The sequence below is a fragment of the Anas platyrhynchos genome, chromosome 7 (assembly GCF_047663525.1).
Source record: "Anas platyrhynchos isolate ZD024472 breed Pekin duck chromosome 7, IASCAAS_PekinDuck_T2T, whole genome shotgun sequence".
In the NCBI taxonomy this organism is placed as follows: Eukaryota; Metazoa; Chordata; class Aves; order Anseriformes; family Anatidae; genus Anas; species Anas platyrhynchos.
In genome coordinates this window covers 2783899-2811192 of record NC_092593.1, presented here as the reverse complement: position 1 = coordinate 2811192, position 27294 = coordinate 2783899, and the positions used below count along the sequence as shown (strand labels likewise).

The 27294-nt window shown below is 44.6% G+C and overlaps 1 protein-coding gene across 13 annotated transcripts in view; it reads left to right on the top strand.

Annotated features, from left to right (window-relative positions):
- Positions 1-769: 769 nt before the first annotated feature.
- LYPD6B (LY6/PLAUR domain containing 6B) overlaps positions 770-27294 on the top strand; it is a 67195-nt gene continuing 40670 nt past the window's right edge. For 8 of the 13 annotated variants that reach the window (XM_072040387.1, XM_072040382.1, XM_072040380.1 and 5 more), the window contains exons 1-3: positions 770-938; positions 6522-6618; positions 20793-20940. The gene's annotated coding sequence lies outside the window, so the exon portion shown is untranslated. Of the gene's footprint in view, positions 939-1097; positions 1233-6521; positions 6619-7046; positions 7095-15740; positions 15807-20792; positions 20941-27294 lie in introns of those variants that run through there. The other 5 variants (XM_072040381.1, XM_072040383.1, XM_072040384.1 and 2 more) reach the window with 5 other exon arrangements.

Below are 27294 nucleotides of genomic sequence, written 5' to 3'. Positions count from 1 at the left end.
TAATGAGGACGATGTGGATTTGTACCATTATTTACGTCTGCTCGTGCTGCTTCTGCTCAGGGCCTGTGAGGGGGCCGCGTACAAGGAGGCCGTGTCGGCCAAATGCTGATCACCAAGAGCAAGGCAAATGCCACTGAGCAGCGATATGTTTATAAATGCAGCAATTAAACAGATTAGTATGTAATCATGCTGATCAACCCAGGGTGCTGAATAGGGACAGAGCAGTGTCCTAGCTGACGTGGAAATCAGCCTGCTACAATTTGGAGCGCCACAGTCAATTATTTATGGGTCAAAATGACTTTATGGACATAAAACTTTCATTGTGTAGGCCGAATGCTGCCTCCTCATGCTGGCTGAGGTACTGGGCATGGGCTGAGGAGTGATGGCTCTGTCAGGGAGGAAGATGAGGAGGAGGAGGAGGAGGAAGAGGCAGTCCAGGTCAGTTTGTGCTGGGGAGGGCAGGCAGACGAAGGCAAACACGCAGCACAGCCATTTCCCCGTGAGTCAAAGGGATCTTTGTGAGATCTGTTGAGATAAAGCCCGTGCCTGGGGGGTGAATTCAATCACAGGGCAGCGTGCGAGCAGATCCCTGCACTTTCCTCATCAGCATGCTGGATCGCCCCGGTTAATTAACCCTCAATCAAAACAACGTGAACTGCCGTGTCCATTCCCAACAGTCAGCCTGCGCAGGAGTACAGGGAAAAGTAAGAAGGGGTTGAAACCCTAGAAAAAGCGAGTTGAAACCGATAAAAGTCCCTTTTTGCCCAACTGCGCACGCTGTCTCGGAGCACCACAACTCCGTGAGGGCCGCCCCGGGGCGGGCGCGGGGGTGTCCGAGGCGCTGGCTCCCCGCCCCGGCCCCACCTCCGTGAGGGCAGCCCGCCTCCTGCCCAGCCTCCACCGGCACCAGCACCGGCACGGAGGTGGCTGGGGAGCGGGTGAGTGCCCCGGGACGGCTGCTGGTGGCGGTGGTGGCGGGGGAGAAGGGGAAGGAGCCCGGCAGCGAGCGGCGCGGGGCGGGCGCGGAGCCCCCTGAGGGCGGCGGGCTGAGGGCTGAGGGCTGAGGGCTGAGGCGCGGCCGGGGGGCAGCCGGCTTTGGCTCCCCGTGAGGGCTATAAATGCTTCGGGCTGCCCCTAGGAGATAAAAGCACGGTGAAATGAGCCCGCTCCGTGTGGGCAGGTGGCTGTGGAGGCTGTCATGGGGCGTGCTTGGTGCTTACAGAGGGGTGTTGGTGAGTTTCTGTGCGGGCACCACCAGCTCGGGGTGGCACCACACGCGCCAGGCCTGTGGGTGCGTTGGGCAGCTCGGTGCCCAGAGCCAGGTGAACACGGTTTGTGGGGCTAGAGCGGGTGTGTGAGGCTCGTCTGGTTCAGTCCTGAGGGCACCGTCAGGAAAATCTGTCCCTACGGCTTCCCATCCGTCAGGGGTAACACGGGCAGAGCCCGGCACCACGCAGGGATCAGGGAGATTGTGCACTGCAGCCTCCTTCCTAATGCGGGACTGGTGATCCCAGGTGCTCAGGGAGTGAGTCAAGCCTCCCTCCCTCCATAAACATGTTTTTGTTTAAAATAAGCAAATGTTAAGTGCTGAGATTGCTGTTTCGCAGGCTGGGTTCGAACCGCTAAGGTTAGAGTTTCCAACCTCCCTGCTTAACTAAGAAATGAGCTTCCCGTCTGAGCGCTGCCTCTCAGTGAGATTTTAGGAAAAGCACAAAAAAACCCCACACCATAAAGTTTACGATGACAGAGAACAAAGTCCTCCCTCGCCTCCGAGAGCGGGCGCAGCAGGCAGGTGAAGGAGAGCAGGGAAAGCGCGTCCTCACCTCAGCACGGACCTGCAAGTGGATGCCAGAAGTCATTGCTGACGGCCACGCCGTGGGGTGGACGAAGGGAGTTGTCCTGTTTGTTACAGCAAGGCTCGCTGATTCATGGATCACTGCTCTTTTCCAGGCGATCCGCAGTTACCGTAGCTAGCCGTGCTGCTGGTGAGACTTTCCCCCTTTCCATCACACATTGCTTGCTGTAAGTCAATTAGCGTTCCCCAGCGTGGTAATTGCAGCATTCTCTTCGCAGCCGGTCGCGTCCTGTAAACGACATCCCTTGCAGAGGGGTAATCGTGGGCCTTTTGCCTGAACCGGATTTTGTCAGGGCTGGATCTCCAGCACTTGACATTCGGCGTTCTGGCTGTGTGATATCAACTGTCAGGAGTCCAGTAATCCCGTAAGCAGCTTATGTAGGCTGGATCCTGGGTGTTGATCCTCGAAGCAGCGGTGCTGCATCCCACCCGCTGGCTGGCAGCGGATGCTGGACGCGTTATCTGGCAGCAGGGAGCTGCGGTCTGGCTGCTGGGGCGGCGCGCAGTTGGCAAGAGCACGGTGCTGCAGGGGAAAGAAGCTGCCTTACAAGAATGGGCACCTATTCCTGCACCCCTGGGAACTCCAGAGCAGAGACAGCCGTATCTTGCTAACCGGTGGCCTGATACACGCCAGCCAGGCTGTTTATGAAGAGCTCTTCCTGCCTCGTTTGCCATTTGCCCAGGCTTCAGCTGGGGGAGAAGAGGTGGGGAATGTCTCCTCCTCCTGCAGTGTTGATGCTGACGATGAAAGTTGTGTCGGTTCTATAGGAGAGCCTTGTCAGAGACCAAGAGCTGCTTAAGTTGCAATGTAGAAGCCACGAAGGCTGATGTGTGAGTAGTGCGATGTATCCTGCAATAAAGAACTCAGAAACAGAGGTGAGAGAGAGAATGACAGCACCTGGCGTGTCAAGGAAGGGAGGCTTCATAGCTCTCAAGGAGAGCAAGGAATTTGAAGAGTGGAAAATTTTCTGAAGTTGTCTTTTCTCAGCTACAGAAATAATCCCATCTCCCCTCTGCCTTACCAGATTGAGGCATTCTTTAGAACAAAATTCTTAAAACAAATTTTGCTCATAAATTCTGATCGTTTAGAAATTTTCCTGGGTTTTTTTTTTTTTTATTATTATTATTTATTTATTTTAAAGTCTAAATTCCTTAGTATTTTCTTTGCTTCCTTCACATCCATAACCTGAGTTCCGTGGATTCAAAGAGAAGCCGTGCATCGTGTGTGTGACTTAGGGGACTCCTGGGCGTTGCTGGCAATTAGCTTCCTGTTAACTTCTGTGAGATTCGTTGGGATGTGAGGCTTCATGGCCCAGACAGCAGGCATCCGACGGCAGGGCTGGATATTCTGGGTGAGGATCCTGAAGCAGAGGCTTGGTGTCACTGCTGGCAGGCGCTGCTTTTTTGGCAGAGCACGAGGGCTGCAGCCCCCGTTGGCTTTGCAGTGGCGCCGCGCCAACAAAGCTGGAGCTGGAGTTCTTGCCCGGAGCTTGGGGCTTTTTGATGTTAGAGCTGCAGGCTTTGGAGGGGAACCAAAGCAGGGGAAAATGACATTCATTTGGTGGGGGTTTTTGTCTAGATTTTGCTTTGATATTTAAATAAATCTAGACTGCACTGTGCAGCCTGTGAAATAATTGAACAAATCCCGTTGTTAATATCACCTCACCGACCTGGAAGTGGGACAGCAGAGGATTAGTGTATGGGTGCTTTTGTTAAAAGAACCGGGTTTTAGCTATGTACTAACTTGCTAAACGGTTCTAGATCAGTCATTTATCTTCTTCTGCCTATTTCTTGTCTCATTAGTATGAATAATGACAGCTTTTCCGTCTCCCTGACTTGCTGCGAAGATCAGGCAGTTATTTCTGAAGAGCTGTCAATGCTTACAGCGAGGCAGCGTGCACCAAGCGACAGCATTTTAGCCAAGAACTCAACCACGTTGAGCCTGCCCACGTTTCTGTAACACGAAGCAGTGCTGCCACTCGCTTGGTGTGCACTGGGACCTCGGCAGCGGGGATGCTCTGTCCTGCAGCAGGCGTCTGCAGGCAAGGAGTCTTCTTCCTTCGTTTGGTAAAGCTGCAGTGTTGCATTCCAGTAAGCAAAGTTGGAGGAGATGCTTGAGTTACCAGGTGTATGAACAGATTGAACTTATTGCTCAGAATTTGACAGTCCAGTTGTTTTCACTCTTTTTTTTTTGTTTGTTTTGTTCCTAAACCAGCGTGTCTATGTTTTCTTGGCTGTGTCAGTCAGAGTGGCCTCATGCCTCTGTCACTGAGTTGCCTAAAAACGTTGTGCTGGTGGTCCCAAAAGATAGAGGAGCTGAGCCTGAAATCCTTGGACCTGTTTTGGGTTATAGAGACTGAAAGTGAACAGCAGCTGTTGGAGCACTGCTCAGTTTGTCTCTGTGCATTTGCCCGAGGTGGAACCACGAGATATTGTGATTTCTGTCTGTTACTTAAAGGCAAACAAACAAACAAAAAATCCCTAAAAACTCACTGATTTCAGTGGTCTGTAGGTCACTGGTATAATAATAATAATTTCTGATACTGCTTCTGTGGTGCACCCATGGGCTGTGCCTTACCTTTAAGGGCTTGTGGACCTTAAAGGGGGGAAGAGTGAGTGTGTAGCCTTCAAGCTTTGGGCTGGGGAGTGTATTTGGGAGTTTGGATGAGCAGGTTTTGATATCAGCTCTGTAAAGCTGCGTCTGGCGGCGGTGAAAACCCGGTGCTGCAGGGAAGCCTGACATCCTCTGCTACACGCTGAGCCAGCCCAAAGCCGGGCGGCTGGCAGTGAGATTATCTCCCTGACCCCTGCAGCTCGTGCCCTGCAGTGCGGTGATTACCCTTCTCGCCGCCTGAACACGCAGGAGTACAGGTGGTACCAGCTGCAGTCATCTAATCCCTTTCCTGAAAAAACACTGCCCCGGCTCTGTCTCGATGTGAACAAACCTGTTGCGGCAAATTGCCCTGATTCCGAGCTCAAGGCAGTGCACGGCAGTGGTGCTGACAGCACAGGGAGCAGCAGGGGATGCCAGGGGGTGAGCACATCCCCTTGGGTTGGCTTCAGGTCCTTAAATCCCTTGTGGTGTCTGCCTCGGGTACCACAGTCCCTTACAGCTCATCCTCACGGCTGTTCGTGGTTGTCCCGTCGCATTAATGGCTGCTGGGTTTCATCCTGTCTGTCCTGGGGGTGCTGGTGGTTGGCTTGGGTTTTGCTTTATTATGAAGAACATCCTCTGATCACAAACCGTAAAATCTACTCTGTGCCACAGTAGTTACACTTTATGTCACGTTATTTTGGATTAAAAAGTAAATCTGAGGGATTTATGGCTTTAATATGTGTGTATTATCATCAAAGCACACATCAAGCTTAGTCTAAAGTTACACGTTGAGTTACTGTGAGATTTATAGGGGCTGTTGTTAAAGAGATCTGAAAATGGATTTGAAAATTATCACTCCTTTATTAGGGCAAAAAAAAGAAAGGGATGACAAAGCGTTCAGCTTTACAAGAGTATCAAGGGTATCGCTGTTTGGTTCAGGCAGGATTGCTTGCCTCTTTCTTTGTAATGCTCAGACCTGTTTGCCTTCATCTGTGCTAGGGGAAAAAGGCAGGAATAAAACTCTGCTACCCATGGACGACAGCTGACCAGAGAGGAGGAGGATCAATAAAACATGCAAGTACACACAAAAAAGGCAGGCTTGTTTAGGGGAAATTCTGATTTTCCCTCTGAAACCATCCAGGCTGTGCCTGAATATATATATATATTGATATTATATTCATATTTATGTGTATAAATGGTACATTTATACATAAATGATGTTGTGATTCCCGCCTGCCTCTGCTCTGGGGGTTCAGTACCATTCTTCTGCAGTCAGATTCTTGAAAAGATCCAAATTCAGCATGTTCAGAAACAAAATTCCGTCCTTTCCTTTCCTCACTGTAATGAATTCCAGATTGGGAGAGATTACCAGATTTACACAAACACAACAAAAAAGGATTTTCACTAACACAAATTCTGTCACGTGTGGAAAAACTCAGCCTAGGTGTTTTAAATACGGAGGTAGAGGAGAGCTGCAGATCTGCACAGACTTGAAAATCTTTTTCTGTGAAGTAACAGTACGAAGTTAATAATTACAGGATAATTAGACAAGAGGAAAGATGTGTCGAGTGAGGTAGGATTTCTACTTCATTAGCTGTAGGAAATGAGGGGTTCAGAGTGCAGAACGGACACCTTCCAACAGCTCTGTACCGGGCTGAGGGTGCTGGCTGAGCTGTGAACTGTCATACAGGTGCTGTGAGAGATTTGTGGTCGTAAGGGTTTGAAGCATACAGCTGATTTCACTAAAATATGCATGGCGAGATTTATTTTTCTCTTTAATAGTCAGAGATGAAGGGCTGCTGCTGCTTACCTCGAGTGCAGGGTGTGCTGGACCCCAGGTACCACAAATCTGTGCAGATGAGATCCCAAGGCAGGGCACATCGTCCTCACACCCACTGCAGTTTCTCTGTGTTCCCCCTCGAGGCTGTGACCAAGCAGCTTTTTGAAATATTTTTTATTTTTTTTTTAATTTGAAAGAATTTTTTGAAAGAGACTGGGTGCCAAGGAGCTCGGCGGGTTGCATTTCAAAATCCTGATATCACTCTGATATCATTTATTTATCTCCCACAGAACCAAAATACGACCAGTGTGTGGTAACAGAGCAGCTGCCATCCCGGATGGTGCTGTAAGATTTGGACTGGAAGCCCCAGGAGCTGGAAACACGAGGGTGAGTAGGAGCCACCTCTGGGAATTCGCCTCCCGTGGCTTGTGAGCTGTCACTCGTGGGTGCCACGGGGCAGGAATGGCAATGAGCACTGCCTGGTGGGCTGGGGCAGCAGCAAGAAGGAAAAATCACGCGTTGGGCCAAATAGATTTATACTTTCCACCTGCTCCCCGTTCGCTTGGAGCAATTCCTCAGCTATTGGGAGCCTCCTGCGAGAATGCAGCAGCGGGCTGCACTCCCTTCCTGACCCACCTTGACTTCAGCAACGCCCTGGTGGTTTGACAAATAGCTCGCTGTCTGACGGGAAGGAATTGTTTGCTGTAGTTCAAAGCCAGGTTTCGGAGGTATAGAAAAATATTTCAGTAAGAATTGATGGAGGGAAAGAAAAGGTCTTCGCTGACATACTTTTTTTTTTTTTTTTTTTTCTTCAGGAGTTGCTTTTCCCTTCTAGGAATTTGTGACTCCACCAGTCTAGTGGGGTAAGATATAAAAAAAAACAACAGACAGTTGTGGATTTTTGGTAAAAGAGATGCTTCTTACCTTTCATTATTTATGCCCAAAGATGCACAGTGTAACAGAAGTTGCATCATTTTAATGCATTGCACTTTTCCTGTGTAAACATAGGCGTGTTTAACACATGCAGCTGCCAAAGCTTGTACCTGAGCTGATCCGAGGGATGCTCCAGGCTCAGCCAAAAAACAGGACAGGCTTTTCTGAGGGACCCGTTGCTTTTTCCAATCTCCCACCTGGGAGAAGGAAAGGCAGTGGAAGGAACCAGAGCAGCATGAGAGCTGCTGAGGGATTACTGGGGAGAAAGGGCAACTGACCTGTAGCTTTTCAGCTTTTTTTTTTTTGGAAAGAAGTGACTTTTAGGGCCAGTTGGCTTCTATTTTGCATTTTCAATTAGTGAAAATGCAAAAATTTTATAAAGTGACTAGAGCTTTCTGGAGCATTAGACTTATCATAATAATAATGGGTAATGTGAACCTTCTGTATGTTTTATATTCTAGCTGCTCTTGGATTTTCAAACCATTTTCTTGCAAATAAGACCTTTTAAGCCTCTAATAATTGCAGTTGTAGGGTGGAATATTTTCTCCCCAAAAGCTGAATGACCAAACTACCCTCATCATGAAAGATGCTATGTTCTCACTTCATTTTAAAGCTGCAGAGAGCAGGCAGCAACCCTTCTGAGGCCTTCAGTGAACATAAAATGTTTGAGCTACGCTATGGGATCTTAAACAGAGGTCAGCTGTTAGAGTCAGATCTGAAAAATCATTACACAAGTACAACAACAGAAGGTACAGGGAATCACGAAGTAACAGGACCACTTCATGTTGTTTTTAAGGGTTGTTCTGTCTTGGAAAAAATGTCCTGATAATGTCACTGGGCACATGGACGTATTTTTGAACATTGTACCCCACTGTCATCCTGGGCTTTTGGAGGCTGATGATTTTAGGCAGTGAAGAAGAAGGAGGAAGTGTTTGCTCTCCTCTCTCTGCTCTGGGCAGCCTTGTGGTATTTCTGAGGACAGCTCTGACTGAAGTGATCAGAGATGAGGAAGCACAGACGGTTTTGCTATTCACCTCAAGGCCTGGGTGTCTTAGGAAGGATGCACTCAGGGTCCCTTTCAGTCCCTTCGGGTACTGAAATTTTCGCAATTGGAGGAATTGTGCTGTAGCTGTTATAAACCCTGCAAGTGGGCGATTAGTGCTTGTGGTTGTTGCTCCCATGGCTGGCCATCAGCTCGGTGTTTCCAAACCAGGTTTGGTCAGGGTGTTACAAAGACTTGCTCCGGGTGAGAGTCCAGGATATGGCAGGCTCTCTTTGGATGTCTGCTCAGGAATGTGGTGCTGATAGATCTCTTATTCTGGCACGATAGTCTTTCCAAATGACTTTTTTTCTGATTTTATCAGGTGTGTTAATAGCCTACCTGAGTACGTTTAGTTGTGGAAATCTGCATATGCCCGAGGACTTTTGATCTTGTAAAGCACAGATCAGTTAACCCGCTACTTATTTTTAGGGTTTGTGGGTTTTTGAAATGCATTTCCATCTCCTCTAATATTGCTGAGAATAGAGCATTGCTTCTGTGGTGATCAGAAAGCCCCATTTGCATCAGGCTTTTTGCAGAGGGTTTCATTTACTCTGTGTGGATATAACACATTTTTCCTCTGTAATACCTGGATAGGTGGAAGGGATAAATTTATTGAAAATATACTTGCATACGTGGCTTTTTGAGTTGTCAGTGCAGTTTGACCACCATGGTGACATAATTACGTGGTAAACAGTTTTAAGAAGCGTTTGTAATTGCAAACGAAATCTTTGCTTATACACTGAGTTGCCAAAATAAAGGGAATTGAGATGTGCTCTGAATTGTCGGAATACACTCTTAACTGGTTAAATCCATGTTTACAACCTTGCCTGTGGTTAACCACCACGAGATAAGATCGTGGGCTGCCTTGTTGTGAGTGCTAACATGTAGAGGAGCGATGATACGATTCACATTTAAATTACTTTTCCTTGTGCTTTATTTTTCTATTGTCTTTGGCTTTGAGAGGAGCTTCCTGTGTTGTGAAGAACGTTATCAGTTTATTAAGTGGCTGCTGCTTACAATAATCCATTGTAGCTGGAAAGGTAAAAATTGGCCTTCAGAAACCTTACACCATGCTGGTTTCTTGCGGTGCTTCCACAGGAGAGGCTGCAGTGGTTGAGACTGTTCTGATAATGTGCAAAATCACGTCTGGACACATGCAAGGTATGACTTGAAACTTGGCAGTGTGTACACTTCCAAGTCAACATAGCTTAAAAGCAGCCACAGTGCTTTTTTTCAAATACTATTTCAAACAGAATTTATTTCAAGTACTACCCCAGTCTGTGCCTTGTCCCAGCTATTAGCAAAACTTCTTCAACTTTCGCTGCAGCTTATCAGGAAAAAGTGAGGTTTGAGCTGGAGCATTTGGGGGATGTCACCTGTGTCATCGTGCTTTACTACTGGTTATCTTACCAGAGAAATCACAGTGTTTGTACGTATGTGCGCACACAAAACTAGTAAGAAATGCATTACTGGTATTCAGTCAAATCAGCTAGGCAGCTGAGCGAGTTGTCCTCCCCCAGCCCGTAGCCTGCTGCGCAGGTGTTCTGCAGAACAAGTCTGAAAAAATGATCTTCGAGCTGGGTTTCCAGGCAGTCCTTTGTGGAGCACAGTTGTTATGTATATCCATTTGAGAAAGCACTTGTAAATAACGGATTTTGTTACCTCGAGCACTTGGTTATTCCCCAAAACAACAGCAGGAACAGGAATTGTACGGACTGTGGTAAGTGACGTCCCCCAGCCCAGGTGTCCCAAACCCCATCCAGCCTGGCCTTGGGCACCACCAGGGATGAGGCAGCCTGGGTCAGAGCCTCACCTCTGAGTAAAGACTTACATCTCCTCCTCATATCTAATCTAAACCTGCTCTCTGTTACCTTAAAGCTGATACCTCTGGTCCTATTCCTGCACCTCCTGACAAAGAGTCCCTCCCCAGCCTTGCTGTATAGGATTTACGTTTCTTTTGTAGCTGCTGCACTGCTTCTCCTTTGCCTGCAGTAAACAATCCATATATCTCTATATATACATATATATTGTTAGGAGGAGGATATTGAGCTCTTCTGGCACTTGGATATAGCCTGGCTTAAGTTATTTATTTATTTATTGACACGAGATAAAGCAATCCCTTCTGTATTTTATGGCCATTGGCAATCCTGGATTTCCTAGAATTCCCTTGGAATTCCACCGCTTCCTTGGTGCCTTCTGTCTTCTGTGTCTTCTTCATGTTACATTTTGCTCTCTCCCGAGCTCAGTGTGCTAAAGCAGATGCTGAAGGAAGTCTCAGCACTACTACAAGGGTTTCGGGGCCCCGCTGGGAGGATTCCTGCTGGGAGATCCCGCTCTGACTCCCGGCGTGCGGCGTTCCCACAGCCAGGCTGGAAATGGGTGCGGTTGCCACGAGCAGTAGCAACAAAGGCACGAAGCTGAGATTGCCTTCTGTCAATGGCAGCTCATCAAAGGGCTAGGAAAATCCATAAAACGAGCAATAAAATTACTTTGAAAGTCTCGGGTTTACTCATTTTACTATTGCAGGAAAATGCTCGTAATGTATATACACATAAAACACGTTGGTTTGTATTGTGAATGTGGTGCATGTTCTTTGAAGAAGTAGATAAGGGGAAATCCCTCAGAGCTCCTATAATAACTCTGCTCCCATAAACTGGTCATTTTCTTCTGGGAGAATATTACAGCCCTGCTCATTCAGGTTTCTTTAGCCGACTTGTTTCCTTTCTGTGTAAGGGATGCTGTAGATAATCAACTTCTAAGTCTGCTTGGAAGAGGGTTTAATTGTTAATCGCTATCCACAATGCACAGAAGTGTCTGAATTAATGTGGTGAAATGCTTTTTTCCAGGAGTGCTGCATGATTTTAACAGTCTGCTATAATAAACACTGATCGTAAAGCTCTGAATTGTAGCTAAATCCATGAAAACTCAGATAAGCATTTTAAAAATAGCCCCTGAAATGATACAGAGATCACAGCAATGCTGCTTGGAGCCATAACATCGGTATAACAGTGGTTGTGTTCTCCGTGCCTCGTAAATGCCCTCGCACATGGGAATCTGCAGCAGCTGTTACGGGACTGTGCTCTACCTGTGGGAAGATGCCTGAAGGCACGCAGCAGAGGGAGGCTAGGGAAATACAGGTTTTTAACCCATCCCTCTCTTGGAAGTGTGGCACTTTATGCTGGTTTACCAGAGGCGTTTCTCCTCGCTACAGATTCAGATTTTTATATGCCAGAGTTGTCGGATAAAAGAGCTGATAAGTGAGACAGAGACCGGAACGCAGATCTTCCTCCTCTCGGCGAACGCCTGCTCTGCCTCTGCGTGTGTGTGTGTGTAGACTTTGTGTCTGCAGGACGCACTTTTGATGTTCCCTGCAAGGCGTATCGGTTTCAGCAGCAGAGATCAAGAGCTTCCCGCTGCAAACGACCCCATCGGCTGCTGATCAGAAGGTTTATTGGAGAAAACTGCCTCCAGTTCTGTCACCTCCACCAGCTTCTTCCCCAGGGAAGCAGGAATCTGCTCTGAGTGCCATCTGGAGCGAACCCCTCGGATGAAGCCCTCAAGAAGGGCTTGTGACTACAAGTGAGACTGAGCTAGAGATAGGGCGGTAAGATGCTGGGGCCTGCCACAGCTGGGCGTGCCTGAAAGCACAATTTCACGTGATTAGGGAATGGAAAACTCCAGGATCCTGCTAGGAGCTGAGAGGTGAATGTGGAGATTACCGTTTTTCAATCTATTGTGATTCTTCTCATGTTTTTTCGAAGCGTAAATGGCATTTGTGGATTTAAAGGTAGGTGCTTGGAAAGGCTGCTGCCTGAGCTCGATGCCAGCCCATCGCATCAAAACCAGCTAAGCTCCCTAAAATCCTATCACGGAGATAACTGGTGGGGGTGGATCTGCACATAGGGAAGCCACACGCTTCATGGCCGGTACCAGTTCCACCACGGGAATGGCTCAGCGGGAATTTGGTTTTGATTTTTTCCCCAGTCCCTGTGTCAGCGAAGAAAGACTTCAAATTGAAGGACTAGCAGATGGTGCCTCGATGCATTTCCACAGCCTGAGAACTGACAAAGATCACCCAAATGCCTCTCTCTGCTGGACGGGTTGACCCGTCAGTGCAGCGACCAGTGGTTTAGGAAGCTGCAATATTTATATTCAATATCTGAATAGCAAAGCCTGAGGCTGCGAGTGTGTCCTGCAATGCAATACCCACCTGTATACCAGCCACAGGGGAAGTTCATTGTGCCTGTAGCTGTAATAGTGTGTTAAATACCAGGGTTATTAATCTTTCCTCACCTCAGAAACATGCACCCTGTGTATTAATGCATTTCTCTGTGAGGTTTAATTGCTCAGACTTGTAACAACTCAAAACTTAAGATCCTGTTTCCCACTGCGACTTGAGTCTTGGGAAATGGATTCTATTTAAAAGCAGCAAATTCTTGTCTTCTTTACGTTAAATTTGCAGTGGCACACGGAGATTCATCTGCGTTTGCTCGGAGGGACAGTAGTCAGGTACAGTTTTTGGAAGGTGCATGACGATCATCGCTCTGCAATAGTGCCACTAGGTCCGGAGTTGCAGTGAGAACTAAATCTGGCTTGTCCTTGTATCAGTCTGATCATGCCATAAATGCAATGAATCTATTCCATTCGGTGGGACGATCTGTTAAATCCAACGGGCAGGCTTGTGGCAGCGAGCTTTGGTGGTCTGGGATCTGAGTGAGGATGACTAAGGGAATGTGCATGTTAGATGAAATTATGTTTTTGTTAATCACCGTTCGCTTGTATGACATACGTCAGCACCAGCCCCGGAGGTAAGGAGATGTTTTATAGATGAGTGGAGCCTGAGCCTCAGACGAGGGCAGCGCTTTTCCAAAAGAGGTAGAGCCAGGAGTGACGCCGAGACGGGAACTCCAGGATCCTGCCTTCCTGCGCTTGGCTCGATTGTGTCAGCACCACAGTGACTATCTTAAACAAATTACTGCAATAAAACACCTTGGTGTTTATCTTCACATAGTAAAGAGAGGCATTTCTTACAATAAAATACGACTCAACCTGTAGAGGAAATAATAGTCCCTAAATTAGCTTCAGATGAAGGCAAAATATCTCTCCTATTACACGCTGTTGGCTTTCGCGTTGCATAAACTAAAAGTAACAATGAATATTTTTAATTTTTTATTTATTTTTTTAAGGTTAGAAGAATTTTAAGAAGGTTATGAGAATCAATCTGTCATCGTTTGTCTTCTGAGGAATGCGTGCTATGTTTTTTTAAAAAAAAGGAAAAAGAAAGAAAAGTAAAAGGAGAGGGTTTTGTTGAATGACGTTGATCTGCTTTGGAGTTCTTGTTTGTTTTTCTGCTCATTAAGCTCCTGACATTGAAACAGACTTGAAAAGGCTGAGAACTCTGACATTAGATGTAGATTTCAGGTATGTCATCAGCTCCAGTAATATAATATATACTGAAGTTGATTTTTTTTTTTTTTTTTTTTTTTTTTTTACAGCAAGAGCTAATATTTGGAAGTATTGCTTTTCTTCCGTGCTTCTCTTCACTTTGAAGTGCAATACTCAGTGTAATGTCAGCAGGCTTACAAAACAAATTACGTGCATAGTTTCACTTAATTTTTGAAAATTACTTTAAATTCCTTTAGCCTATAGCAACAATACTCTTGTGGCTCACCGCATATTGTTAAAAATTGGACAGGGCAGGAATGTGTGGAAAACTGGAACCCATTTGTGAGGAGTTCAGGGTCGGGCTGCTGATGCACCCCATACCTTCTGGAAATGAAGGTGCATGGGGCTTAAGTAGATTTGTCTCTTTTCTGGCAAATGACACGTAACTTGAGCTTTTCCTGATCCATCAGCGCTGCAGAGCTCTCTGCATCCATAATCATGCTCCTGTGTCGCAAATAAGCGTTTCAGTTTATGAAGTGTATATTTTAGTTATTGACTCCTTAATCCTTGCCTAAATGTGCAGGTGTTCTGGGATGTGAGTGGTGGGGAGAGAATGAAAAGACCCATTTGTCCTGAAATGGATTGTGCAGGTCTTAGTATTTTCAGCTTACCTGGGTTGTTGCATCCTGCTTGTACTCGGCAATGTTTTCTTTTAGGTTTCTGTTGATCTCAACATTTTACGTACTTTATGCTTTCATCACTTTAAAAAAAAAAAAAAAAAAAAAGGCAAGTATTTATTCCTATTGCTAGGTAACTGAGAGCAGTACTGCTCTGAGAAGAAGGCTTTTTTCCAAATGTGGTTGCAGGTTATGAAAACAAAGCAGTCATTCCCCAGGGATTAGTTGTCCTGCAAAGACTTTTCACCATGCTTCAGCCTGTGGTTTCTGCCCTCTCAAAGTGCCAGGAGTTGATGTGAAACCCTGTGCTGCAGCCACTGCTTGTATAGTGTCGTCGTCTTCGTTTTACTCGTCACGGAGAGGCCGAGAAGCTGTTTGTTGCGATGTGTGGGCTTTTTCTCCAAGCCTGAACAATTGTTTGCCTAAAGCGAGCATTAGATACCCTGTCCTACTGGGCATAAAGCGAGTATGCTGCCTCTCTCATTGCACAAAGGGAAACATTTTCTCTTGAATTCTCATTATTTTCTGCCTGGTTCCAGCTCAGAAAATGAAGCACTTGCTTAGAATAATAACCAATAAAAATGTGGGCTTCAAATGAAAGGAGGTTTCTGTTTCTGGGAAAAGAGGGTCCTTGTGGGACGTGTTTTAAGTGCAGAGTATGACCTACAGGTGTTGAATACACAGTAATTCCACTTGGCTTTAGTTCATTAAATTAGCCACCCTGCTTTCATTAGCTTGCTGGGAAAACTGCAAATGCATTGGTTTGTGTCTCCTCAGCAGTTTAGCAGGATGGTGATTCTTAGTGGACTTCAGGAAGAGTCCCAGTGTCTATCATTAAACTCTGCCAAAAACTTATCAGGTGCTCCAAAATGACTCCTTGTCTTCTGGAGATGCTTTGGGATGGTAAAGAAACTGCTAACAACTACTGACTCTCATTTCATTTAAGTGTTTTTTGTTTGTTTGTTTGTTTTCTAATGGTTTCATCTGGTATATCCAAGGACACTTATCAAATGGGATTTTTCAGGCACGGGCACTTAAAACGTTTGTGTGTGGCAGGTATAGATTTGTCACTATTACATTTCCCAGGTGTGGTGTGGTTTTGGGATATGTTGGCTTCAGAACTGGTGATGCCCTCTCATGGTACATCACTGTGCCAGCTCCGTAGCTATGAACTTGGTAGGGGAATTTAGTCAAAACAAACAGATAAATAAACCTAGGGGGGTGTACATTCTGTGCCCTTTTGGGAAAGGGCACAGCAAAGAAAATCTGTCATGATAAAAATTGTCTTTGGTGTCACTGCTGGCCTTCAGTCCTTCTCAGTAAAACATTCCTTGGATGCAGCATCTGATAGGGAAGATTCATGGGACAAGAGCCAGGCACCAATGGATAATTGAAGTTCAAATATTTCGCTGCATATTTCACTGGTAACTATTTATTTGACCAGCATGTACTTTTCCTAAATCCTGCCACAGCTTCATCAGTGCTGATCTGTCCTAACAACTGTGTACCTACGAGAGACCTGAAGACCAGCTGCTGTGGTAAGAGGGCCAGAAGTGAATTTTTTTTTCACTTTATTTTTTTTTCATTTGGATAATCAAATTTAAGAGATTCTGGTGTGGTACACCAACTGTCTTGGTTTTTGTTCTGGCTTGCTCCCTCCAGCCATGCTTTCATAGCCACTCACTGCCTGGGTTTCCTTGCCGTTTGTTTCCTTCGTATTGTTACGGGTTGTTGATGACTTATATCATCTCCCTTATATCAAGTGAGAGTCATCTTCATGTACTTAAAAACTGTGCCTAAGAATATTCCTATTGTTTCTTCCACTTTTTTTTGGACTCCAGATTTACGGAAAACCGCTGACATCCTCAAAAAGGAATCTCAGCTGTGTTTCTGTGCCCAGATGCTAATCTGGTCGATGGGAACAGTTTCAGGTTTTTTGTTTGCTTGCTTCTTTCCCACTTTATTTTTATTTTTTTTTGCAATTACTAAGGTTGTTACATTCTCGAATTCTTGGATATTTGAAGTTCCTTAAGCTAACTGTGAGAATCCTGTTCAGAACTTTATCTCTGCTTATCATTACCTTTGTACATTAAATCACTTCTTCATGGTGACTTTACAGCCTTCCCTCCTCTATTGTAGGAGTAAGTCTTTCACGCTCTTTGTTGACTGACATAAGGCGAAATGAAGTTTAAAATATTATTTTTAACGTGAGAGTAGGATAAAGGAGTGGTTAGAATGACTTACTCAGGCTTATCTTCTTTATGCAATTAGGTAGACACACTCCGTTCTACAGATTTACTTATTTATTTATTATTTTTTATTTTATTTTTGAAGTTAAATTGTGGTCCTGTAGACGTTGATGGGGAATCTTGCTGATAGTTTCAGTGATCAGGAATTAAAAGAGCCCAAAACCCTTTAATATTCTGCACATTTGTGTTCTTATTCTAGAGTAAAAATACAATTTTTTTTCTAGTTTCTCTTTTCCCAAATGTTTTGGGTTTTAGTTCTTCCCCTTTTCTGTTCAAGGTTCATTTCAGTTCTAAAACAGAAAGAAAAAGTGGGACGGGAGCACAAAGGGGACGATGTACAGCAGCTTGGCCCTACCTGCTAACAGGTGTAATGTTCAGCATCAAGGAGGCGATTCACTATTGCCTTCTTTGTAGTTTCTGTGTAAATTCCCCTACGTTTATATTTTTTTCGAAAGGTGCAAGGGTAATCAAGGGTACTCAGGGTGAAGTAGTTAGCAACAGGCACTGTGGCATGAGTTAACAATCACATCTTCAGTCAAATTAAGGCCACTTCAAAATAGTTGTGGTGTAAGAGGAAACATTTGGAGGGATACTTCCCCTTGGGGAGAAGCAGACCCGCTGCGTGTGCCTGCCTACTCTGCCCGTGCCTTCTTCATGCACGCATCCCCGGGGAGCCGGGTGAAATTTTCCTAATTGCTTGGAAGTCATTTTACTTCTCTGTGAATCCTTCAGTTCTCGTTGTGAATGGCCCTCATAGGCAAGCCCCGTTCTAAAAAGTGGTTGCTCCAGATATCCACCCTGTATGAAATGTGTGTCTGGGTTGGCTGCTTCCCCAAACCTTTGGGGTACCATTGTGCTATTAAACCAACATTTCTCTCCTGTCTCCATTCTTTGTTTCAGTCTTCTTGCCTTACCTGGCTGAATAGTACGTCCTTGCATGTGGACTAACGACAATAACCACGCTCAGCAACGATTTCTGCAGTATAATCAGGTCAAAATCACAAGCCTGGGCCTCACAAAACTGTTGATTTGGGCCTACTCACACAGCCTTCCATAAATCTGCAGCCATCGCCCCGTAGGCTTCTGTACAGTGCAATTTGCATTCATCTGTGTCTAGCATTTATATCACCTAGGTGTCTAAAGGCGGGCATACCTGCTGAGCATTTATTGATCTATTACCAAAGCACGCGAGGAATGCGAACCGGCTACCCAGGAACTGGCTGGGAACAGCAGGGAAAGCACAGAGTTTATTTTAAGGCAGACTGCTTGGGGGATGAAGTTCACAGGTAGCTTTTTGACAGCATACAACAGTAACCACGTTGTCTGTTCCTGCTCGTTCCTGCGCTGTGTTTGCATAGGCATTTATACAGCTGCAGAGCAAACAGCCCGGAAAGGTAAGGCAAAAAGCAATCCCATGGGCCGTGCAGCGACCCCGCTCCTCCCCGCGGCCATCCTGGCTCTGGCACGGGGCTGAGCCCGACAGCAGGTGCTGCAGGGGCTGCAGTGGCCGTGGGATGGCTGCAATAATGTGTGGTTAGCACGTTAAATAACGTGTGGTTAGCTGCGTGCAGCTCCGGGTCCAGTTGGGAGTTCGGCCTGCCTTCGTGGAGTTCATCTTCGGAAAGCTGTGGGAGACTTGGGTCTTACACTTCCTGATAGAAAGGATTTGTGTTTTTTCCCCTCTGCTGTACAAATGGTGTTGAGAGTGCGGCTTACAAACAGAGAATAACATTTTGAACTCTTTTTTTTCCATTTTAAATTCTTTATTTTTCTTCCCTCTGGTTTTATATTTGGCTTTGTTGGGTTACGCAAAACTAGATCCACTCTGTATTAAGACACAAGGATTAAAAAAAAAAAGGGGGGGCAAAAAACCCTTAGAAGAGTGTCAGTACATTTGCAGGCTGGTTATTTAGAAGTGGAGGATGTCTCAAAGGTTTCTGTGCTGGAGACTGGAAAAAAACGTGTCAGCAACATAATGGGAGAACGTGTCACGGTCATACAAGGTACACAGCCCAGCGTTAGTTTCTTAGCAGCTGTGACAGTTATCATGATAACTAAAGCCTTGAAACCCCTGTTCAGCATTTTTACAAGCAAAACCCTAGACTTAAAGTAGACAACTCTGCCAACAGTCATACTTTTGTAAGTAAAGGGATTATGAAACATAAGCGCCTGGATGCCGCTTTTTACGTTGTCTGTCAAACCTGAATAAGCAGAGACTCTTGAGCTATATTGGTTTTTACACTTTATGTGCAAGAGTAAGTTTAGGGTGACTTTCAGAATGCACGGTATGTAGGGTATGTTCCTGAAAAGAGATTTTTAGCAAACCCTCACAACATCTGGTTTTCAACAGCAGCTAAGCAGAAACTTCTAGCTTTTGACACCGGTGAGTTGTCAGAGGAATTCGATCCACTCTCCCTAAAATGAGAAGCTGTTCCTGTGTCGTGTATAATATTTTGATGGTATAAGGAGGAAAGAAAAAAAAAAAAAAGATTTTGGCCTTACAATATGTCATTTATGTGTTTTGCCAACGCAGGACAGAAGTTCAGCACAGGCAAGGGTGGTATGGTCCCTCCTGACCTTTCTGGAGGTGCAGTCCCAATGCAGTTCTGGAGGTGCTGCTCGATGCCTGCTTGACCATGAGGCTGCAGTGTGCCCAGGTGGCCTCTTCTCCCAGATAACTGGAGATAGGAGCAGAGGGAATGGCCTCAAGTTGCTCCAGGGGAGGTTCAGGTTGGAAATGAGGAGACATTTGTGCTCAGAAAGAGCTGCCAAGCGCTGGGATGGGGTGCCCAGGGAGGTGGTGGAGTCACCGTCCCTGGGGGCATTCAAGGAAAGGTTGGACGTGGTGCCTGGGGACAGGGTTTGGTGGTGACATTGGTGGTAGGGGATGGTTGGACCAGAGGGTCTTGGAGGGCTTTTCCAGCCTTAATGATTCTGTGATTCTGAGATATGTGGAGGACTGCGGCGGTTTTGGTGGTGTTGTATTTTGGCGTGTTGTATTTGCTGTCTCCACGGAAGTTACAAAAACGAGGCTGAAAAGATGATGTGAAAATTAATGACATTTTTCTGCTCGTGCATGTTAATGCTTGGCAAGTAATAAACCCTTCGGAAGCCTTGAGAGCTTCTACCACCCGTGTGGGTGGCGTGGAGTTATTTCAGACATTTTTACTCTCCCTTATCACCTAATAGATGTGTTGGTTGATGTTGGTAGCATGCCTCTATAGTGACAAGTGTTGAAAGGAAGATGAAGAAACGGAGTAAATAGTTTCCAAGGCTTGTGATCTTTTTCTTTTCCAATTTGTGAGTTGTACAGATCTCTCAGCCTTGTGTTTGTGATTCAGAGGTGTACAGATGCTCCCGAGAAGGTTACCTTGTCTTGGCTCAGGTAGCAGTTGCTTTCAATTCAAGAAAAAATTTCTAATACAACTTTCCTTTGGGTTCATTTACACATATCACAGCAGTCTGGCTTTGTAGTGGCAAGACTGTTCTTAGTGTTATTTATAACAATTCTCAATGGTGAAATAAATAGAAATGACAAAAAGCTTTTTTTTCTCTTTATGGTGCTGGTATAGCAATGTCTCTACTGCGTCTTTATCAATTTATATTGGTTCTCTGAGATAAATAATAATTTATACCTCATACAAACTTAAAACTTAGCCAGAGTACTCTGAAAACACATAATAAGAATGATAACCTATTTTTTGAAGAAATTATCTTTGATTTCTTAATTCCATTAATGTTCTGGATATGGAAAATGCATTTGCAGGTACATGAAGTACCTGACTCGTGTCATTCCTTTGGATGTATTAGAGTCCTTAATGCCATAATCTAGAAAATTCTATAATCAAAACTTCTGCTCAGTTTATCCCCTGTACAATTTTGTGTCACAAAGCCTTGGTATTCTGAGAGAAAATTAACCAAACACTGACTAGGTTCAACCTTGCTTAGCTTGCAATACGGACACAGTAATGGGATGCAAGAGCGAATACAAATGCCTGTGGAGGAAAATGTGTCCATTAAACCTGCAAATTCAGTGTTGCTGGTCTTAAAAACGTTCAGGAAAAGGTAAAGAGTGTTTTGCTGAAAGATTGTTTTGGGAACTGTTTAACCTTTGACTGTTTCCAGCAATATTTAACTTCAGAGTGGAAAAATCAGTTTCATGTGTATTAAACACAGGTATTTCATTCAAATGCTGTTGATATATATCTTTTTTGATGTTGTTCGGATGACGCATTAGTCAGAAAATGCAGATGTGTGCCTTTCTATTTGTTTTAGGTAGTGTGGATGGAGTTCACAGAAGATGAACATGACAGACTGAACTAGAGGATGCCTTTTGTAAGAGGAGCTTCGAAGAGCTAACTGTGAGGATCATAACCAAGTTAGAACTGTGGAGGGGGCACAAAGTGTTTCTTCAAATTAAAACGTAAGTAATAGAAGTGGGTATTTCAGGAAAGGGGGGAGAGAGCATGGTCCTGAAAGTCTCAATGAGAAGAATAAAATTTCAAAGGACGTTGTTTCCAAGTACACCTGTGAATGCAGATGGGGAGTGCACTCACTGAAGGCAGCGACTTAGTGGTTGATAATTCAGGGATGAATTCCATCTGTTTTCTAGTGAATACAGCTCCGGACAGCACCTTTAGCTCTTGTTTGCTACAGAGTCCAACTTCCAGCCTTAAACATTCTGTGATTTTTGTGGGATTCTGAGTTGGAAGGGATCCATGCAGATCATCGGGGCCAACTCCTGACTGCATGCAGAACAACAGAACACTTAAACCACGTATGTAAGGGCGTTGTCCAAATGCTGCTTGAACACCAGCAGGCCTGGGGCCATCTCTACTTCCCTGGGGAGCCTGTGCCAGTGCCCGACCACCCTCTTGGTAAAGAACCTTTTCCTAACATCCAGCCTGAACCCTTCCTCACAGCTCCGTGCCGTTCCCTCCCTCCCCTCCATGAGGGAGCTGTAGGCCGCAGTGAGGTCTCCCCTCAGTCTTTTCTTCTCCAAGCTGAACAAACAAGTATCCTCAGCTGCTCCTCATAAGTCATGCCCTCTATTCCCTTGTCCTCTTCATGCATATATCCCATTTAATAGGCACTCACAAGAGGCTCATTCCAACCTCTGTGCAAGGCAGCTTTCTGAGCCCTGGAGGTATTCATGATACAAAGCAGGAGAGTTTTCACGTGGATGGGATTCTTAAGCTGTATGTATAATTAAGTTGGGATTATTTTTTATCACTCCACCCCTCTTTTCCCCACCCCAGTCTTTCAAGCCTTTGAAGAGAGGCCAGCCTTCTGGCGTGTCTGTCATAGTTCTCCTATTTCTGGAGTGCTTCCAGTGTCAGAGATTTCTGACAGGTTATAGAATTTTATCAAAACGGGACCACGAGGTGATCATATCAGCAGAAGGGCTGCATCTCTGCTCTTCTCCGTGTCACCAGAATAAAGCAGACACAAACATATATAGTCTCCAAGCTGGAAGATGGAACCTAAATTTGCTGGGATGGGCTGTCTTCCTCAGATGTGTACGTGGGAATGCGGATGTATTGTTTGAATGTGCATGAAAGCGTACGGTAAGTGTTTCAACTTTCTTTTGGTGCTGTATTGAAGCTGTCAAATGCTCTCAGTATGTTACAGCTGATGCAAGCTAAAGGAAGATCCAACTTATTTTTAAAGTTGTTTATTCGGAGCAGCCATGCACTGCTAAACTGTGACCAGCTATAAACACTGAGCACCCACCCCTAGCTGGATTGAAGTGCATATGGGTCCCTGTGTTCATCAGCTGGACGCTTTTTCTTCTATTCTGTAGGAAGACCCATTTGTACTTAATTTTTCTGCATTTTTTTTCTGCAACTGTGAGCAAAATAAACCATTTTCTACAATAGGTGTTTGAGCTGGTTGATTAAATCCCAGCTATTTCTGTTCTTTAAGGAATAGAAACAATTACGCTGATTTGTGTATGAGCTTTTCCAATACAGCACAATATTTAAGGCTTGACTGTGTGTTTCAACAAACTTGCTTCCTTTGTCATTAAGTGTAGAATTGAATTCATGTCTATAAGACTAAAACATTTATGACTGCCAACAAATACATCCCAGTCTTTCATGGGCTGATGTAGTTAAGGAATGCAGTATAACTTTTTATGATGGGAAGAGGAGAAGGCTCGTGGTTTGACTTAGATGATAGAAATTCGTAGTAGAGCAGGAAATTGGGCCTGTATTTTCCAAATCTTAGGCTAGTCATAATACGTTCATTTTTCCTTGTTTGATATAGAACTAAATGCCCGGTTATTGATTTTTTTTTTTTTGAGGGTAGTTAGGTTTTACTGTGAATAACTTTTAAAAATATTAATTCCTTGTGATTTTTTGTCTTTGGAATCCATTCTGGAGAGGCTAGTACAACAGTTAATTAGTTCTCTTGCTTCTAGTTATTGATTACTCAGACTGCTTTCAGTAATCTGTGTTTGGTTCAGTTTAACTGGTCCATTCCATTGCCTTATCTCTTGCCTTTGACTGACTGAGTATTTAATGTACCAATTATTTTTTTTCTCCAAATGGGTAATAATGCAGCCTCATTCTTAAGGGCTTAAGCTATAAAAACTTTGTGCATAAGCTGGTGAGTTAACTTTTGACCCCATTTTGGCTAACAGTAGCAACCATCAGCAGCTGGAGAACTTTATCTTTCCAGCGCAGCTTGTGGTGCTTACACAGTGTCAGATAAGAGCCGGAGGAATTCTGGATGGATATTGAGTTAGTGCTTTGCTTGCTACAGGGAAATCATTGCTGTAACTTTGTTTTTGGATTTTGTGCCTTGCTATTGGCCTTGCTGTGCCTCTGGTTGAGGGAACCCACCGAGCTCTGTCCTCAGGCCTGTGGCTGCCATCTCCATGTGTGTTTGGTTAGATCTGTCTCAAGTGGCTCCCTAACCCCACCCTTGAAGTCATCTGTGTGTATTTCAGACCTGCAATCCACCCTGCAAGGCCAGAAGGAGATGGGACAAATTAAAGGTCAGGCCCAGACACACACATTTCTCCCGGTGGAATTACAGGATGAAGCAAGTGGGGTGATGCGCGGCTAGACTTAGAGCGAGGAAACATCAAAGAGGTACTTCACACTGGTGTGGCAAGTGCAGGAAGTGACATACAGATAATAATTGCAAATTAGCATAGTGCTCCTAGGCATTTGGGTTGGAGCCTCTGCCTGCACCCAGTTGTACATCAGCAGACCCGACCGGATCAGCAGTCCTCGCTGTGACTGGGAGGACCTGGGGTCATTCCTCATTTACACGCTGTCTGAGGGGCGGTGGTTGCATTTAATCCTTCAACTTCTTTTGCATTAAAAACCTGGTAAGTTGGTGGAAGGAGGTTCTGAAAGGAAAAAAACAAACAAACAAAAACCAGGTGGCACCAAAGCTCATTGCAACTTCTTCCTGGCTTGCAGGAATTGAATCGGAATCAGTCTCTTTGTCTGGTCTGTGCGATCTGGGGGCAGACTGGAGGAGCACCTGAATTGTGCTGGGTTGCTGCCTGTGCCACTTACTGGTGCTGCTGCTGCTCTGTCACCTTCACAATTTGTGGGACTCAGACCCTCAGAACTGCAACAAAAACTAGATTTAAGCACGCTTGCCTTAAGTATTTATTGACTGAAGGAATGTGCGTGGGGAATATCATCAGTAGCAAGCACAATAATTACCCAAATGACTCCCCTGCTTGTTTTGCTATTAGATTACCTGTCCTTCAGGAGCCAAGGGTTTGAAGAGCGAGTGGCAGGAGGCAGACAGGGAGGGAGGAAAGCACTGTCTCTTGCAGCATGCTCTACCTTGTTAAAGCTATTTCCCTCTTGGTCTAAGCTATGTTGCTTTCTGCATCCAGTTTTCATGGACATTGTTATGTTTTTCCAGTAAAGCACACAGATTTCTCTTGAATACACTGTATATTTGAGAACCTTTTGATGCAACATCCCTTTATACTGATAATAAAAATGATTTAAAGCATCAGCTAGGAGCGATTTGGGAATGTTGTGTCTCTTTTTTCCTGCTGCTGCTTTTGAATGCCTGAAGCCCATTCATGATAGTTAAGTGAGAGCACAGAATTGCAGCAAGAAAGTTCTCTTATTTCAAAAGACTGTTGAACTTCTTTTTTTCCTGTAGTAAAGTTTATTGCTTCCTATATGTTTGCGTGCTAGTACTAAAGGATAGCTTGCCACCTGCTGTGTAATTTAGTTCTGTAAAATTCTTCAGCTTATTCTCTAAAATTTGCTGGTTCATCTCACTTCCTAGCTTCCCAGCCAATTAACTTGTCCTGGCCCTTCTGTCCATATTTTTCTTTAATTGTCTTAATAAGGTTTCTTAATGCAGCCCATTCGGCATTTTTTTTTCCCTGCTTTCCCTCCTCCTGCCTAACCTCTAGCTTTCAGTGCAATGATAATTAAGAGTCTGAAAGGATGTTCTTTTTGAGCCTTTCCATGTTTGGGGGATTTAATACTGTATATATGGAGCTCAGATGTAAAATGTGGCTCCAGGTTGACACTTGGAATACAAGATCTGAGTTGAAAAGGTTTCATTTATGTTCTTATTTTTTGTTTACATGCAGCTGTAAATCCTTGAAGTGGGTAATTAATTTTCTGTTTGTGTCAACTTCTGCATAATCCATGCAAGTAGTACATTAAAAGTGTCAGAATGGAAGTTACAAGCTGCGAGGTTCCCCCTCAAACTCTTTATTCTGCTGCTGATGTTCACAGAATACGTTCTAAGGAGTTGCTGGATGTGCAAGTAGGATATTTCATATGGATATTTCATATCTCAACCCACAATTTCTGGAAATCATCTCTAAAAAGACGCATTTCTAATCACTGGATAATTAGTGTATTGCATGACGTACATTACGAAAACGAATACAGTTAACAAAAGGAAATTTAGTATGCTATTAGCAGTAATGAACACCTAATTTTTCCTTCAGTTTAGGTATAAAACTGATTAGGTTGCAGTGTAGGGCATAAGTCAGTCTGTCTGTTTGCCTCTCTCTCCCTTTGTAATGCACCCAGGCTCATTTTAGAGGTTGCCTTTCCCTTGATTGCACAACACATACTGTGAACCAAAAAATGTGGAAGGGACAATAAAGATCAACAAAAGTCTACAGTTTCTATGAAAAAGGTTTATGTTTTTCAGCTTAGAAAAAGCACCAGCTGAATCAGAGGTGTGGCAGGCAACCAATAAATCATGGAAAACATGGGGAAAGTAAACAGAGAATGGTTATTAATGGTTACCCATGGTTTGTCGCAGTGCAGGGACCAGAGGCCATCAGGTGAAACGGGCAGCTCATTTCAAAGAGAGGGAGGGAAGTGCTTTTTCAAAAGGTACGTGCTTTAGTTTGCAGTTTATTGCCAGAGGATGTTGTGACTACCAGAGCTCTAGATCGGTTCCAAAAGGGACAACTCCTGGGTTGGTCAATTAACTAACCTGGGGACAGGCAGCTAAGCACCAAGGCAAGTACACCGTCACCGCCCCAGAAAGTCCCCAAAGTTTGCTATTAGTTTTTTTTCCTTTATATAATTTGCTTTTTTTTTCATTACTAGTGATTTATTTTTCTTTTGTCTTCACTTCCAATTTATCCTAAGACTGCTTTGATAACAACTGGCCTGCCTAAAATACACTTAAGGTTATACAAAGGATTTTCTGAGTGACCTTATGAAAAAGCACGTGGTGCCTTTGATTGTGAAGAGTTAGAATGTAAGCTCCTGTACACAAAAGGAGTAAGATTTCTGCTTTCCCTAGTGAATTGCTTTCTGTTTGGAGGGAAATAGTAGTAAGGCAAGTTTTCATCTGCATTCATTTGTGTGGATAGCTTGCTCGAATGGCATCGGATAGTTCTTGGAACTGGCCTATGCAGTATGGGAAGCACAATAAAGAGAAACAGCTACAATAAACTATTTATTCACCCTTTATGTTGAATTGTGCATCTGGTTTGGAATGCAGTTTGCAGACAGTGCACATATTCTACATGTGTTCCAGCTGGCAGGCTTTAGCAATAACCAGGGAAGTCAGTTTGCTGCAATGGGTGCAGGACTGGCTGTCTGCTCCGTTCTGAAAGGGAGAGGTATCAGCCCATGTGGAAATGGGTGGGAGGATCTGAATTTAGGAAAAATTAAATAAAGAAAGAAAAAAAAAGGCAGAGCATTTGTCTCCTGAGTTGGTGTATAGTCCACCCCTACCAGCTCATAAAGCTCTGGAGAAACTCTTCTGCAAAACCACTAATGGGATTTCAGGTATAGGAACTGGCTTCTAGAATACAATTCCTACTCTTATGTTTTTACTTGGGGTTGCCATAGCTGCCAGGGATGTATTGCTTTTAGCGAAGGGGGAATTTTGTCTGCTTGCTGTGCCGTTCTGTTTAGCATTACTGTTGATTTGCGAGCAGGAAATGAAGGAAACAGAAAATTTGCCAACTTTAATTTGTCAAATTAAATCCTGCGCATTACAGGCTATATGGAAAGTAAATAAATCTCCCCACCCACAGGCGTTCATATTGCTATTTGTTTCTGCACTTTCAGTTTATTTAAGAGTGTGTCATCTTTGGGGCAGATAAATGCAGAAGCAGAGAGCACTTTGTCTCTATTGTTCTCCTAATTGGATGAAAACTCTCTGTTGGGTCCGGCTATAAATTGCTTCCCACGTTTTTTTTATTATTGCATTTATTATCGCATTGACTTGACTGAAAGGAGTAAGCAGGGAGGCTTTGAAATGTACATTCCTGTCTCTGCTCTGCAGGAATACCCAGAAGCTAAAG